Raw genomic sequence first — 11179 nt, forward strand, 5'->3', positions numbered from 1 at the left:
ACAGCTCGAAGGGCATGCTTTTGAACTCGCAGAGACCCATAGGGGTGGCGAAGGCGGTCTTCTCCCGGTCTGCCTCAGCAATGGACACTTGCCAATAGTGACTAGTGAGATCAAGGGTAGAAAAATAATTTGCAGTTCTCAATGCAGCTAGCGATTCCTCAATACGGGGAGTGGTGCCGTCCTTCTTTTTTAACAGGATCAACAGAGCTGCCCAAAGGCTACAACTGTCACGGATAACCCCAGCCGCCTTCATGTTGCTCAACATGTCCTTGGTACACTGGCAATGTGAAGGTGGTATTGGCTTATAGCTCTCTTTGATGGGTGGGTGTGCACCTGTGGGGATGTGGTGTTGGACCCCTTTTATTCCCCCAAAATCTAGCGGGCTTCCCACCGGTAACCCGCTCCCCAGCTTGGATGGATGCTGAGGGAGCCCCTTTTGCCCGCAGGCTCTGGCCCTGGGAACTGTAGCCTTGGCGGTGACTGTGCTTCCCTCTACGGTGTGAGCTGTTGCCTTCAATCGGGTCTTGACTGCTGGGAAACCCTGGAGGTTCCTGTCGCTAACGGATTTGACCGGTTTTACGGCGACTCCTAGCCTGGTCGGGGTCCGTAGGCCCTGCCGGATGGTGCTGGCTTCTCTTCACTCCCCGATCTGGTACCGGCGGGCCACCGCCCATCCCCGGTCCGTACGGTTCACTCCAATCAGCCTCTCCTGCAGAAGGTCACCACCGTCTGCCAACCTTGCTGAGTGCCCGGGCCACACACCCGGACACGGTCAGTCTCCTCTCCTCTTCACTTCTCTAACTCCAAAACTGATCTCTAATCTGACTCCTTTTCCCGCCTCCAGGACTGTGAACTCCTCGGTGGGTGGGATCAACCGCCTGGCCCACCCCCTGGTGTGGACATCAGCCCCTGGAGGAAGGCAACTAGGATTTGTGTTTAGCTTCGGTGTGCCTAGCCGGAGTGTAGAGTGTGTTGGTGTAGTACCTGTGACGACCTGGCTTGTCCAGGGCGCCACATTCCCCTATAGTAAAATGCAGACCGTCCGCGGGCTGCCCGTCCATCACCGGTTTTATTTTCACAACTGAAAAAGAATAAAACGGCAAAACATGTAAAAGCATCATAAACATTTTACAACGGTACAGCTTCCGCTCTTCTCCCACCCAAACAACCTGGCCCTGATGCTGCCCCTAAGAAGCGGGCAGCACCCCTTGACCCCAGTCCAGCACCAAGTTGCCCGAGCGGGTTCTGTGTCTTTCAGGGGGCCCACGTCCAAGGGGACCCCTGAACCCCCGGAGGATCGCCACCGGTTACGGTAGTGGTGGGCCTAGGCCATCCCTTTCCTCCAGGCCCATCCTCCCAAATCAGCCTCTCCGGAGGCGGTAACGGTGTCAAGCCAACAAACATTTTTATTTACATTGCACTAAGTTTGTGGTTGCCCTGCAAGTTCTCGGGCTTGTCCGTAAGCAGTTCCTTACGCAATGGTTGCACAGTCCCTACGGGGACAACAGTTGCCGGCAATGGCCGGTTTAATCACGGTTCAATCAGGTAAACTTCTTTGGTTGATCATCTTTACTTATCATTTAAAACTTTCAAACTGGTACACTCAACACATAAAGCCCCCCCCTTTTAAAGAGTAGTTTCCCTGTACCTAAGTGGGGGTCTACCTAGGTTGGGGCGAGTGGACCTTCGGGGTCCGGTGTCAGTGGTGACAGGCAGTGGGGCAGAGGGAACAGTCAGTTCCTCCTCCCTGCTATCATGTGGGGCAGGCGGAGGCGTAGGGGAGCTGGGTACAGGTACATCCCTGGGCACTGGCTCGCGGTTAACCGTTTCCATCATTTCTTCATCCACGGGTTGTGGGAACAGTATCACTGGAAGGATCACTGCACCGTTCTGTGTAGGCCAGTCTGCTGGAAAATCACCCATCATGGTGTGGATTACCTCTTTTTCCTTCTCCACTGGACTGGGAACTGGAGCCTCATCCGCTACTCTCAATGCTGGTGGGCACTTCTTCAGGTGGTCTCGGGAAACCGTGGCCAAAGTCCCCCCCTGGTCACGGCTGATCTGGTAGGCCTTCCCATTCTCCCATCCTGTGGGCTGGACTACATACGGGGTTTTTTCCCATTGATCATCCAGCTTGTGGGCCCTTCTTTTCCGCTTCAGCACTACATCCCCAGGTTGGAAGGAACCGGCAGGCGCCTTCTTGTTGAAGCACTGCTCCTGTTGTCCCCGACTCCGGCACAAGTTCTTTTCAACATACTCCTGGACCTGTCGGTACTGTGTCCTCCGCCGAGTGTCCCATTCAGCTGTCGACAGGAGTGCTTCTGAAGCTTCCAAGCCCATTTCCAGATCCACTGGTAGCCGGCCGGGACGAGCTCTCATCAGGTATGCTGGAGTGCATTTCGTAGAGCTGGAAGGGATGTTGTTGTACATATCGACCAGGTCAGGTAGCTTCTCCAGCCACAGGTTCCGCTCTTCCAGTGGTAACGTCTTGAGGAGGCCCAGGACCAAGTGGTTCATCTTTTCACAAATGCCATTGGTTTGGGCGTGGTAAGGCGTGGTCCGGATTTTCTTGCAGCCGTACAACTGGCAGAATTCCTGGAATACCTCTGCTTCAAAGGCCGGACCCTGGTCGGTAAGCACCCTCTCCGGGTACCAATGCGGTCAACAGAAATAAGCCTGGAAAGCCTTAGCAGCGGTGCGGCCGGTTAAGTCCTTAACTGGGACAACCACCAGGAACCTCGAGTAGTGGTCTACGATGGTCAGAGCGTAGGTGTACCCACTTCGGCTGGGGGTGAGCTTTACATGGTCAAGGGCAACCAGCTCCAGCGGTTGGTGTGTAATGATCGGGTGTAGGGGTGCCTTCTGGCTGGCCTCGTCCTTCCTTCTCAATGCGCAAGGGCCACATTCTCGGCACCAGGCCTCCACAGATTCCCGCATTCCACTCCAATAGAACCGCTCTCTTAACAACATCTCTAGCTTCTTCCACCCGAAGTGCACTGCACCATCATGGTATGCTTGCAGGACGGTGGGCACGTTAGCCTGGGGAATCACCAGCTGGCGGATCTTCTCGTGAGTCTTTGGATTAATCAGCTCGCGATACAACTTCCCCTGGTGTAGGTATAGCCGGGTCCGTTCTTGCCACAGACGTTGGGCTTCGGCAGGGGCAGCAGGGTCTATCCCAGCAGAACCCTGTTCCACTAAAGTCTTGACCAGGCGGACAGCAGGTGCCTGGTCCTGAGCTTCCTGCCAGTCCTGTCGGGGCAGCGGATCCAGGTTCACCCGTTGTTGGTAGACGTGCACCTTCTCAGTGAATGGCCGGTGAAATGCAGGCAACTCGATCTCTTCGAGGTCATCATCCTCTGGCCCCTCTTCTGACAGGTGGGGCATCCGGGAGAGTGCATTGGCATTGACGTTGGTACGGCCGGCCCGGTACTTGATGGTGAAATCGTAGTTGGCTAACCTGGTCACCCACCGCTGCTCCAACGCGCCCAGCTTGGCCGTATCTAGATGGGTCAGCAGGTTATTGTCTGTGTACGCGGTGAACTTGGCTGCTGCCAGGTAATGGCGGAACCGCTCGGTGATAGCCCACACCAGTGCCAAGAGCTCAAGCTTGAAGGAGATGTAGTTCTCAGGGTTCCTCTCAGTCGGTCGGAGTTTTCGGCTAGCATAAGCTATTACCTTTTCCCTTCTGTCTTGGACCTGGGATAGAACAGCCCCCAAGCCCACATTGCTGGCGTCGGTGTAGAGGATGAATGGGCGGCTGTAGTCAGGGTACGCTAGGATTTCCTCTCCGGTCAGGGCTGTTCTCAGCTGGCGGAAGGATTCCTCATGCTTTTCTTCCCACACCAATGGGGCTACTAGGGATCTACCACCCTTGGTCTGTCCTACGAGGAGGTCTTGCATGGGGGCAGCCATCTTTGTGTACCCCTTAATGAAGCGACGGTAATATCCCACCAGGCCCAGAAACTGCCTCACTTCCCTCACTGTGGTCGGTCTCGGCCAGTCTTGGATGGCGGTGATCTTCTCGGGGTTGGGGGCGACACCTTCCGCACCAACCACATGTCCTAGGTACTGCACTCTGGGTTTCAGCAGATGACACTTTGAGGGCTTCAACTTCATCCCATACTTGGCAAGGGACGCGAACACCTCGGCTAGGTGCTCCAGGTGGGCTTCATACGTCTGTGAGTACACAATCACATCATCCAAGTACAGCAAAACGGTCCCATAGGCAGTCTTCTCTCGGTCTTCCGGTGCCACGGCCACCTGCCAGTACCCGCTGGTGAGGTCAAGGGTGGAGAAGTAGTTAGCGGTTCTCAGCGAGGCCAGGGACTCTTTGATGCGGGGCAGAGGGTAAGCATCCTTATGCGTTATCTGGTTAATCTTCCGGTAATCCACACACATCCGCATGGTGCCATCCTTCTTCTTAACCAGCACCAACGGAGCGGCCCAGGGACTACAGCTGTCCCTAATAACCCCTGCCTCCTTCATGTTCCTCAACATGTCTTTGGCGCATTGGTAGTGCGCAGGGGGAATAGGCCTGTATCTCTCTTTAATAGGGGAGTGTGTACCGGTAGGGATGTGGTGTTGAACCCCTTTAATCTGCCCAAAATCTAGAGGGTGCTTGCTAAAAACCCGCTCATACTCCTGTACCACCCGGTATACCCCTTCCTTGTGGTGTATGGGGATATCATCAGTGCCGACATGTAGCTCTCGATACCACTCGCCTAACTCCCCCAGGGATGAGTGGGAACCGGCAGCAGGCGGTGTGACCGGGGGAACGGCTTCATGGATCGTGTGGGGATCTAGAGTGAGCAATTTGGCAAGGGTAGCGTACCGGGTGGTGCATGAATGCACACATATTGGTTTTATAATCTTATTGTATTACTTTATATTCTTATTTCACTTGTGCATATCTCCACCATAATCCTGGCTAAGAAATATAGCTTTTTTTGGGGTACACAGGTAGTAAGGTCTTCTTTCTATTTCTTTAGGGGTGATATAGCCTGGTGGAACTCTAGACCTCTAACATTATATATGCACCCTTTTTCTTTATGGTTCTTGGACACCTTATAACATTCTTCCATACATATATATCTTTCTCATAAATTATAAATAATTAGGCATTTTTATATATTTTATTTACATTTTCATAAATAACTTTTTACAAAGCATGGGGGACATTCTCACATACATATAATTTTCATGTACGCATTCTGAAAATTTACGCATAAACCGTACACACTCCTTTTTGTAACAATTTCTATAACTCATTCGCTGAACTCTCATCCCGGATATTCATTCTTACACCGAATTTCCTGTTATAACACAACATTCATGATTTTTATTCAATTTATTTTTATTTTTTAGGTTTATTAGTAGTGATGAGCGAGTACTAAAAAGCTCGGGTGCTCGAAGCTCGGGCCGAGCCTCCCAAGATACTCGTGTACTCGGCCCGAGCACCGAGCCCAATGTTATCCTATGGGAGACCCGAGTATTTTTGTGAAATGACCACCGGCAGCATGTAGAAACCCTAAAAATGGCACAAAAGTCTCCGAAGAGTGCTCAAATGACATGGCAACAGCATGGGGAAGACCCCTTGAAGCATTTATCACTCAAAAGTCACAGCTGTGAATAATTTTGTCCGCGTTTTACGCCATTTTTACGGACTCACCAGAAAACCTTCCAAAATGACACCAAAATGATTTTTCATAGCGGAAATGTTAAGGGCACATACCCAATAGTGAGATAGAGCTAATGTATGTTACTTTTTGAGATCAATACATGAAAGATTTTACGTAAAACATTGTGTGGCACTCCGATGTCCCTGAGAAGAGACGTACATAAAGGCCTCTGAGTCTAATGTGCCCATTTTGAGGAACTGAGTCTTTGTAGTATTTTCCTTTGCCAGGGCAGTCCAAAATTGTGAGGTTCACCAATGCCCCTGCATACAGACGTGCATGATGGCCTGTAAACCTGAAGTGCCCATTGTAAGGAAGTGGGTCTATTGTAGTATAGCCCTTAGGCAGGGCAGCCAAAAATTGGGAGGCTCCACGTTGTCCCTGGATAGAGACGTGCATGAGGGCCTGTAAACCTGAAGTGCCCATTGGAAGGAAGTGGGTCTTTTGTAGTATAGCCCTTTGGCAGGGCAGCCAAAAATTGGGAGGCTCCACGTTGTCCCTGGATAGAGACGTGCATGAGGGCCTGTAAACCTGAAGTGCCCATTGGAAGGAAGTGGGTCTTTTGTAGTATAGCCCTTTGGCAGGGCAGCCAATAATTGGGAGGCTCCACGTTGTCCCTGGATAGAGACATGCATGAGGGCCTCAAAACATTAAGTGTCCATTGTCAGGAAGTGGGTGTATTATAGTATAGCCCTTAGGCAGGGCAGCCAAAAATTGGGAGGCTCCACGTTGTCCCTGGATAGAGACGTGCATGAGGGCCTGTAAACCTGAAGTGCCCATTGGAAGGAAGTGGGTCTTTTGTAGTATAGCCCTTTGGCAGGGCAGCCAAAAATTGGGAGGCTCCACGTTGTCCCTGGATAGAGACGTGCATGAGGGCCTCAAAACATTAAGTGTCCATTGTCAGGAAGTGGGTGTATTATAGTATAGCCCTTTGGCAGGGCAGCCAAAAATTGGGAGGCTCCACGTTGTCCCTGGATAGAGACGTGCATGAGGGCCTCAAAACATTAAGTGTCCATTGTCAGGAAGTGGGTGTATTATAGTATAGCCCTTAGGCAGGGCAGCCAAAAATTGGGAGGCTCCACGTTGTCCCTGGATAGAGACGTGCATGAGGGCCTCAAAACATTAAGTGTCCATTGTCAGGAAGTGGGTCTTTTGTAGTATAGCCCTTTGGCAGGGCAGCCAAAAATTGGGAGGCTCCACGTTGTCCCTGGATAGAGACGTGCATGAGGGCCTCAAAACATTAAGTGTCCATTGTCAGGAAGTGGGTGTATTATAGTATAGCCCTTAGGCAGGGCAGCCAAAAATTGGGAGTCTCCACGTTGTCCCTGGATAGAGACGTGCATGAGGGCCTCAAAACATTAAGTGTCCATTGTCAGGAAGTGGGTCTTTTGTAGTATAGCCCTTTGGCAGGGCAGCCAAAAATTGGGAGGCTCCACGTTGTCCCTGGATAGAGACGTGCATGAGGGCCTCAAAACATTAAGTGTCCATTGTCAGGAAGTGGGTGTATTATAGTATAGCCCTTTGGCAGGGCAGCCAAAAATTGGGAGGCTCCACGTTGTCCCTGCATAGAGACGTGCATGAGGGCCTCAAAACATTGTTCCCATTGCAAAGGAGCGGGTCTCCTGTCGTTGTAATGTCCATTCTGCAAAGAATGGGCGAAAAAATTTACCACTGGGGGTATACCTGAAACAAAGGCCTAACTCTTGTAACGGTCATCATGGTGGCGCATGAGGAGAAGGAGGAGCAGTCCAGCGATTATCCAAAGTCCAGAAGTGTGTACCCATGGGTGACTGGAGGTACATGGCAAATTCCCGTTACAAACTTTAAATTCCGCTCTCATTTGCTGGTGGTGTGGTGAAGTCTGGCCCAATCCAACCCTTGTTCATCTTGATCAGAGTCAGCCTGTCAGCATTTTCAGTTGACAGGCGGGTGCGTTTATCTGTAATGATTCCACCTGCGGCACTAAAAACACGCTCTGACAAAACGCTAGCGGCAGGGCAGGCCAGGACTTCCAAGGCGTAGAGAGCCAATTCATGCCACGTGTCCACCTTGGATACCCAATAATTGTAAGGCACAGAGGAATGTCGGAGTACAGTTGTTCGATCTGCAAGGTACTCCTTGAGCATCTGGGCAAACTTAGGATTTCTTGTGGCACTACCCCGCACCTCAGGGGCTGTGGTACGTGAGGGGCTGAGAAAACTGTCCCACATCTTAAAGACTGTTCCCCTACCTCTGGCGGATTGGACTTGTGCCTCTCTCGGCTGTACGCCTTGGTTGTCCACTGATTCCTGACCTATGCCGCTAGCGTTTTGTGAGGGGAATGCTTTGCCTACTTCCGTGACTATGGCCTTCCGGAACTGCTGCATTTTGGTTGACCTCTCCGCCTCGGGAATAAGAGACATAAAGTTCTCCTTGTAGCGTGGGTCTAACAGTGTTACCAACCAGTAATGATTGTCGGCCAAGATGTTCTTAACGCGAGGGTCACGAGACAGGCAGCTTACCATAAAGTCAGCCATGTGCGCCAGACTCTTAACAGCCAGGACTTCAGTAGCCTGACCAACACGTTGACTGAACATGCTGTCCTCCTCCTCCTCCTCCTCCTCCTCCTCATCTACCCTTTCCTCTGGCCAGCCACGCTGAACCGAGGATATGACTGGTGTGCATGTCATATCCTCAATTTGGCCGGAGATTTGCTCCATGTCTTCATCCTCCTCCTCGTCATAGTCCTCCACTGCACGTTGTGATGAGACGAGGCTGGGCTGTGTGTTATCACCCACACCCACTACTGTTTCTTGCTGCAACTCATCGCGCTCTGCCTGCAATGCATCATGTTTGGTTTTGAGCAGAGACCGTTTTAGAAGGCAGAGTAGCGGTATGGTGACGCTAATAATGGCGTCATCACCACTCACCATCTTGGTGGAGTCCTCAAAGTTTTGGAGGATGGTACATAGGTCGGACATCCATCTCCACTCCTCAGGTGTTATGTGTGGAGTTTGACCCATTTCCCGACGGCTTAGGTGATGCAGGTACTCAACAACTGCCCTCTTCTGCTCACATATCCTGACCAACATGTGCAGAGTTGAATTCCAACGCGTGGGGACATCACACACCAGTCTGTGAGCCGGAAGATGCAAACTGCGCTGAAAGCCGGCAAGGCCGGCTGAAGCAGTAGGTGACTTTCGAAAATGTGCAGACAGGCGGCGAACTTTTACCAGCAGATTAGACAGCTCTGGGTATGACTTTAGAAACCGCTGAACCACGAGGTTGAGCACATGGGCCACGCATGGAACATGTGTCAGCTGGCCTCGCCTCAAAGCCGCCACCAGGTTCCGGCCATTGTCACACACGACCTTTCCTGGCTTTAGGTTCAGAGGTGTGAGCCAGTGATCTGCCTGCTGTTTCAGAGCTGTCCACAGCTCTTCTGCATTGTGGGGTTTGTCACCTATGCAGATTAGCTTCAGCACAGCCTGTTGCCGCTTCGCCGAGGCAGTGCTGCAGTGCTTCCAGCTTGGGACTGGTGTGGAGGGTACAGTGGATGAGGATGCGCAGGAGGAGGAGGAGGCTGAAGAGCATGACATTCCGGAGCTGTAGAGTGTGGGTGAAACACTGACTGAGGTAGGGCCTGCAAACCTTGGTGTGGGAAGGACGTGTTCCGTCCCTCGCTCAGACTGGGTCCCAGCTTCCACAATATTAACCCAGTGTGCCGTCAACGAGATGTAGCGGCCTTGCCCACAAGCACTTGTCCACGTGTCTGTGGTTAGGTGGACTTTGGGTGAAACAGCGTTGTTCAGGGCACGTGTGATGTTTTGTGACACGTGGTTATGCAACGCGGGGACGGCACACCGGGAGAAATAGTGGCGGCTGGGGACCGAGTAACGTGGGACAGCTGCCGCCATCAGGTCGCGGAATGCTTCTGTCTCCACCAGCCTAAAAGGCAACATTTCCAGCGCAAGCAGTCGCGAAATGTTAGCATTTAGAACTGTGGCATGTGGGGTGTTGGCAGTGTATTTGCGCCTGCGTTCAAAGGTTTGCTGAATGGATAACTGAACGCTGCGCTGGGACAAGGACGTGCTTGATGATGGTGTTATTTCTGAGTAGGCAACTGCAGGTGCAGGACCGGAGGAGGCTTGTTCGCAGGCAGCATGGACAGGGGATTGGCTCGCATGCACAACCAGCGAAGACGTAGCAGTGACATTAGCAAGCACTGCTCCTCGACTCTGTTGTACTTCCCACAAAGTCGGGTGCTTGGCTGACATGTGCCTGATCATGCTGGTGGTGGTCAGGCTGCTAGTTTTGGTACCCCTGCTGATGCTGGCACGGCAGGTGTTGCAAATGGCCTTTTTAGAATCATCTGGATCCAACTTAAAAAACTGCCAGACTCGGGAAGACCTAACATTTGTACAGGCACCTTGTGTCGTGTTGTTGTTCCGGGGAACGGTTGCCTGACTTCTGCCTGGAGCCACCACCCTGCTTCTTACTGCCTGTTGGGATGCTACGCCTCCCTCCCCCTGTGCACTGCTGTCCTCGCTCTGCATATCCTCCTGCCAGGTTGGGTCAGTTACTGGATCATCCACCACGTCGTCTTCCTCTTCCGCACCCTGCTCCTCCTCCTGACTTCCTGACAATTGTGTCTCATCATCGTCCACCCCTTGTTGAGACACGTTGCCAACTTCCTGAGAACGTGGCTGCTCAAATATTTGGCCATCTGTACATACGATCTCCTCATGACCCACTTCAACATGAGCTGGCGAGAGGCCAGAATGTGCGAATGGAAACGTGAACAGCTCTTCCGAGTGTCCAAGTGTGGGATCATTAATGTCCGAGGACGTGTACTCAGCCTTGTGGTAGGAAGGAGGATCAGGTTCTGAAATGTGCGGTGCAGTATCACGGCTACTGACACTTGACCGTGTGGAAGACAGAGTGTTTGTGGTGGTGCCAATCTGACTGGAAGCATTATCCGCTATCCAACTAACAACCTGTTGACACTGGTCTTGGTTCAAGAGCGGTGTACTGCTGCGGTCCCCAAGAATTTGGGACAGGACGTGCGAGCGACTAGATGTGGCCCTTTGTTGTGGCAAAATTAGAGCTTGCCCACGACCTCGGCCTCTGCCTGCACCACCATCACGTCCACTTCCTTGTTCCTTGCCAACGCCCTTGCGCATTTTGCAATGCTGTGCTGACGTGTATTCACTAGACTTGGGCGTTATATCAAAGTTTGTGCAAATTGTGCACCTGTACGCTGCCACCGACAGGCACACACGTGCGGTTTTTAAATGCAAGCACGGACGCACTAAGAACCTAACAGGTTTTAGGAGCAAAAATTAATGAGAACTCTGACACTATCAGCCACTGCTGACTGACGTGTATTATACACTACACTTGTGCGTTATATAATAGTTTGGTAAAAACGCACACAAGTGCACCTGTACGCTGCCACCGACAGGCACACACGTGCGGTTTTTAAATGCAAGCACGGACGCACTAAGAACCTAACACAGGTT

The sequence above is a fragment of the Anomaloglossus baeobatrachus genome, unplaced genomic scaffold, assembly GCF_048569485.1.
Source record: "Anomaloglossus baeobatrachus isolate aAnoBae1 unplaced genomic scaffold, aAnoBae1.hap1 Scaffold_81, whole genome shotgun sequence".
Taxonomy (NCBI): domain Eukaryota; kingdom Metazoa; phylum Chordata; class Amphibia; order Anura; family Aromobatidae; genus Anomaloglossus; species Anomaloglossus baeobatrachus.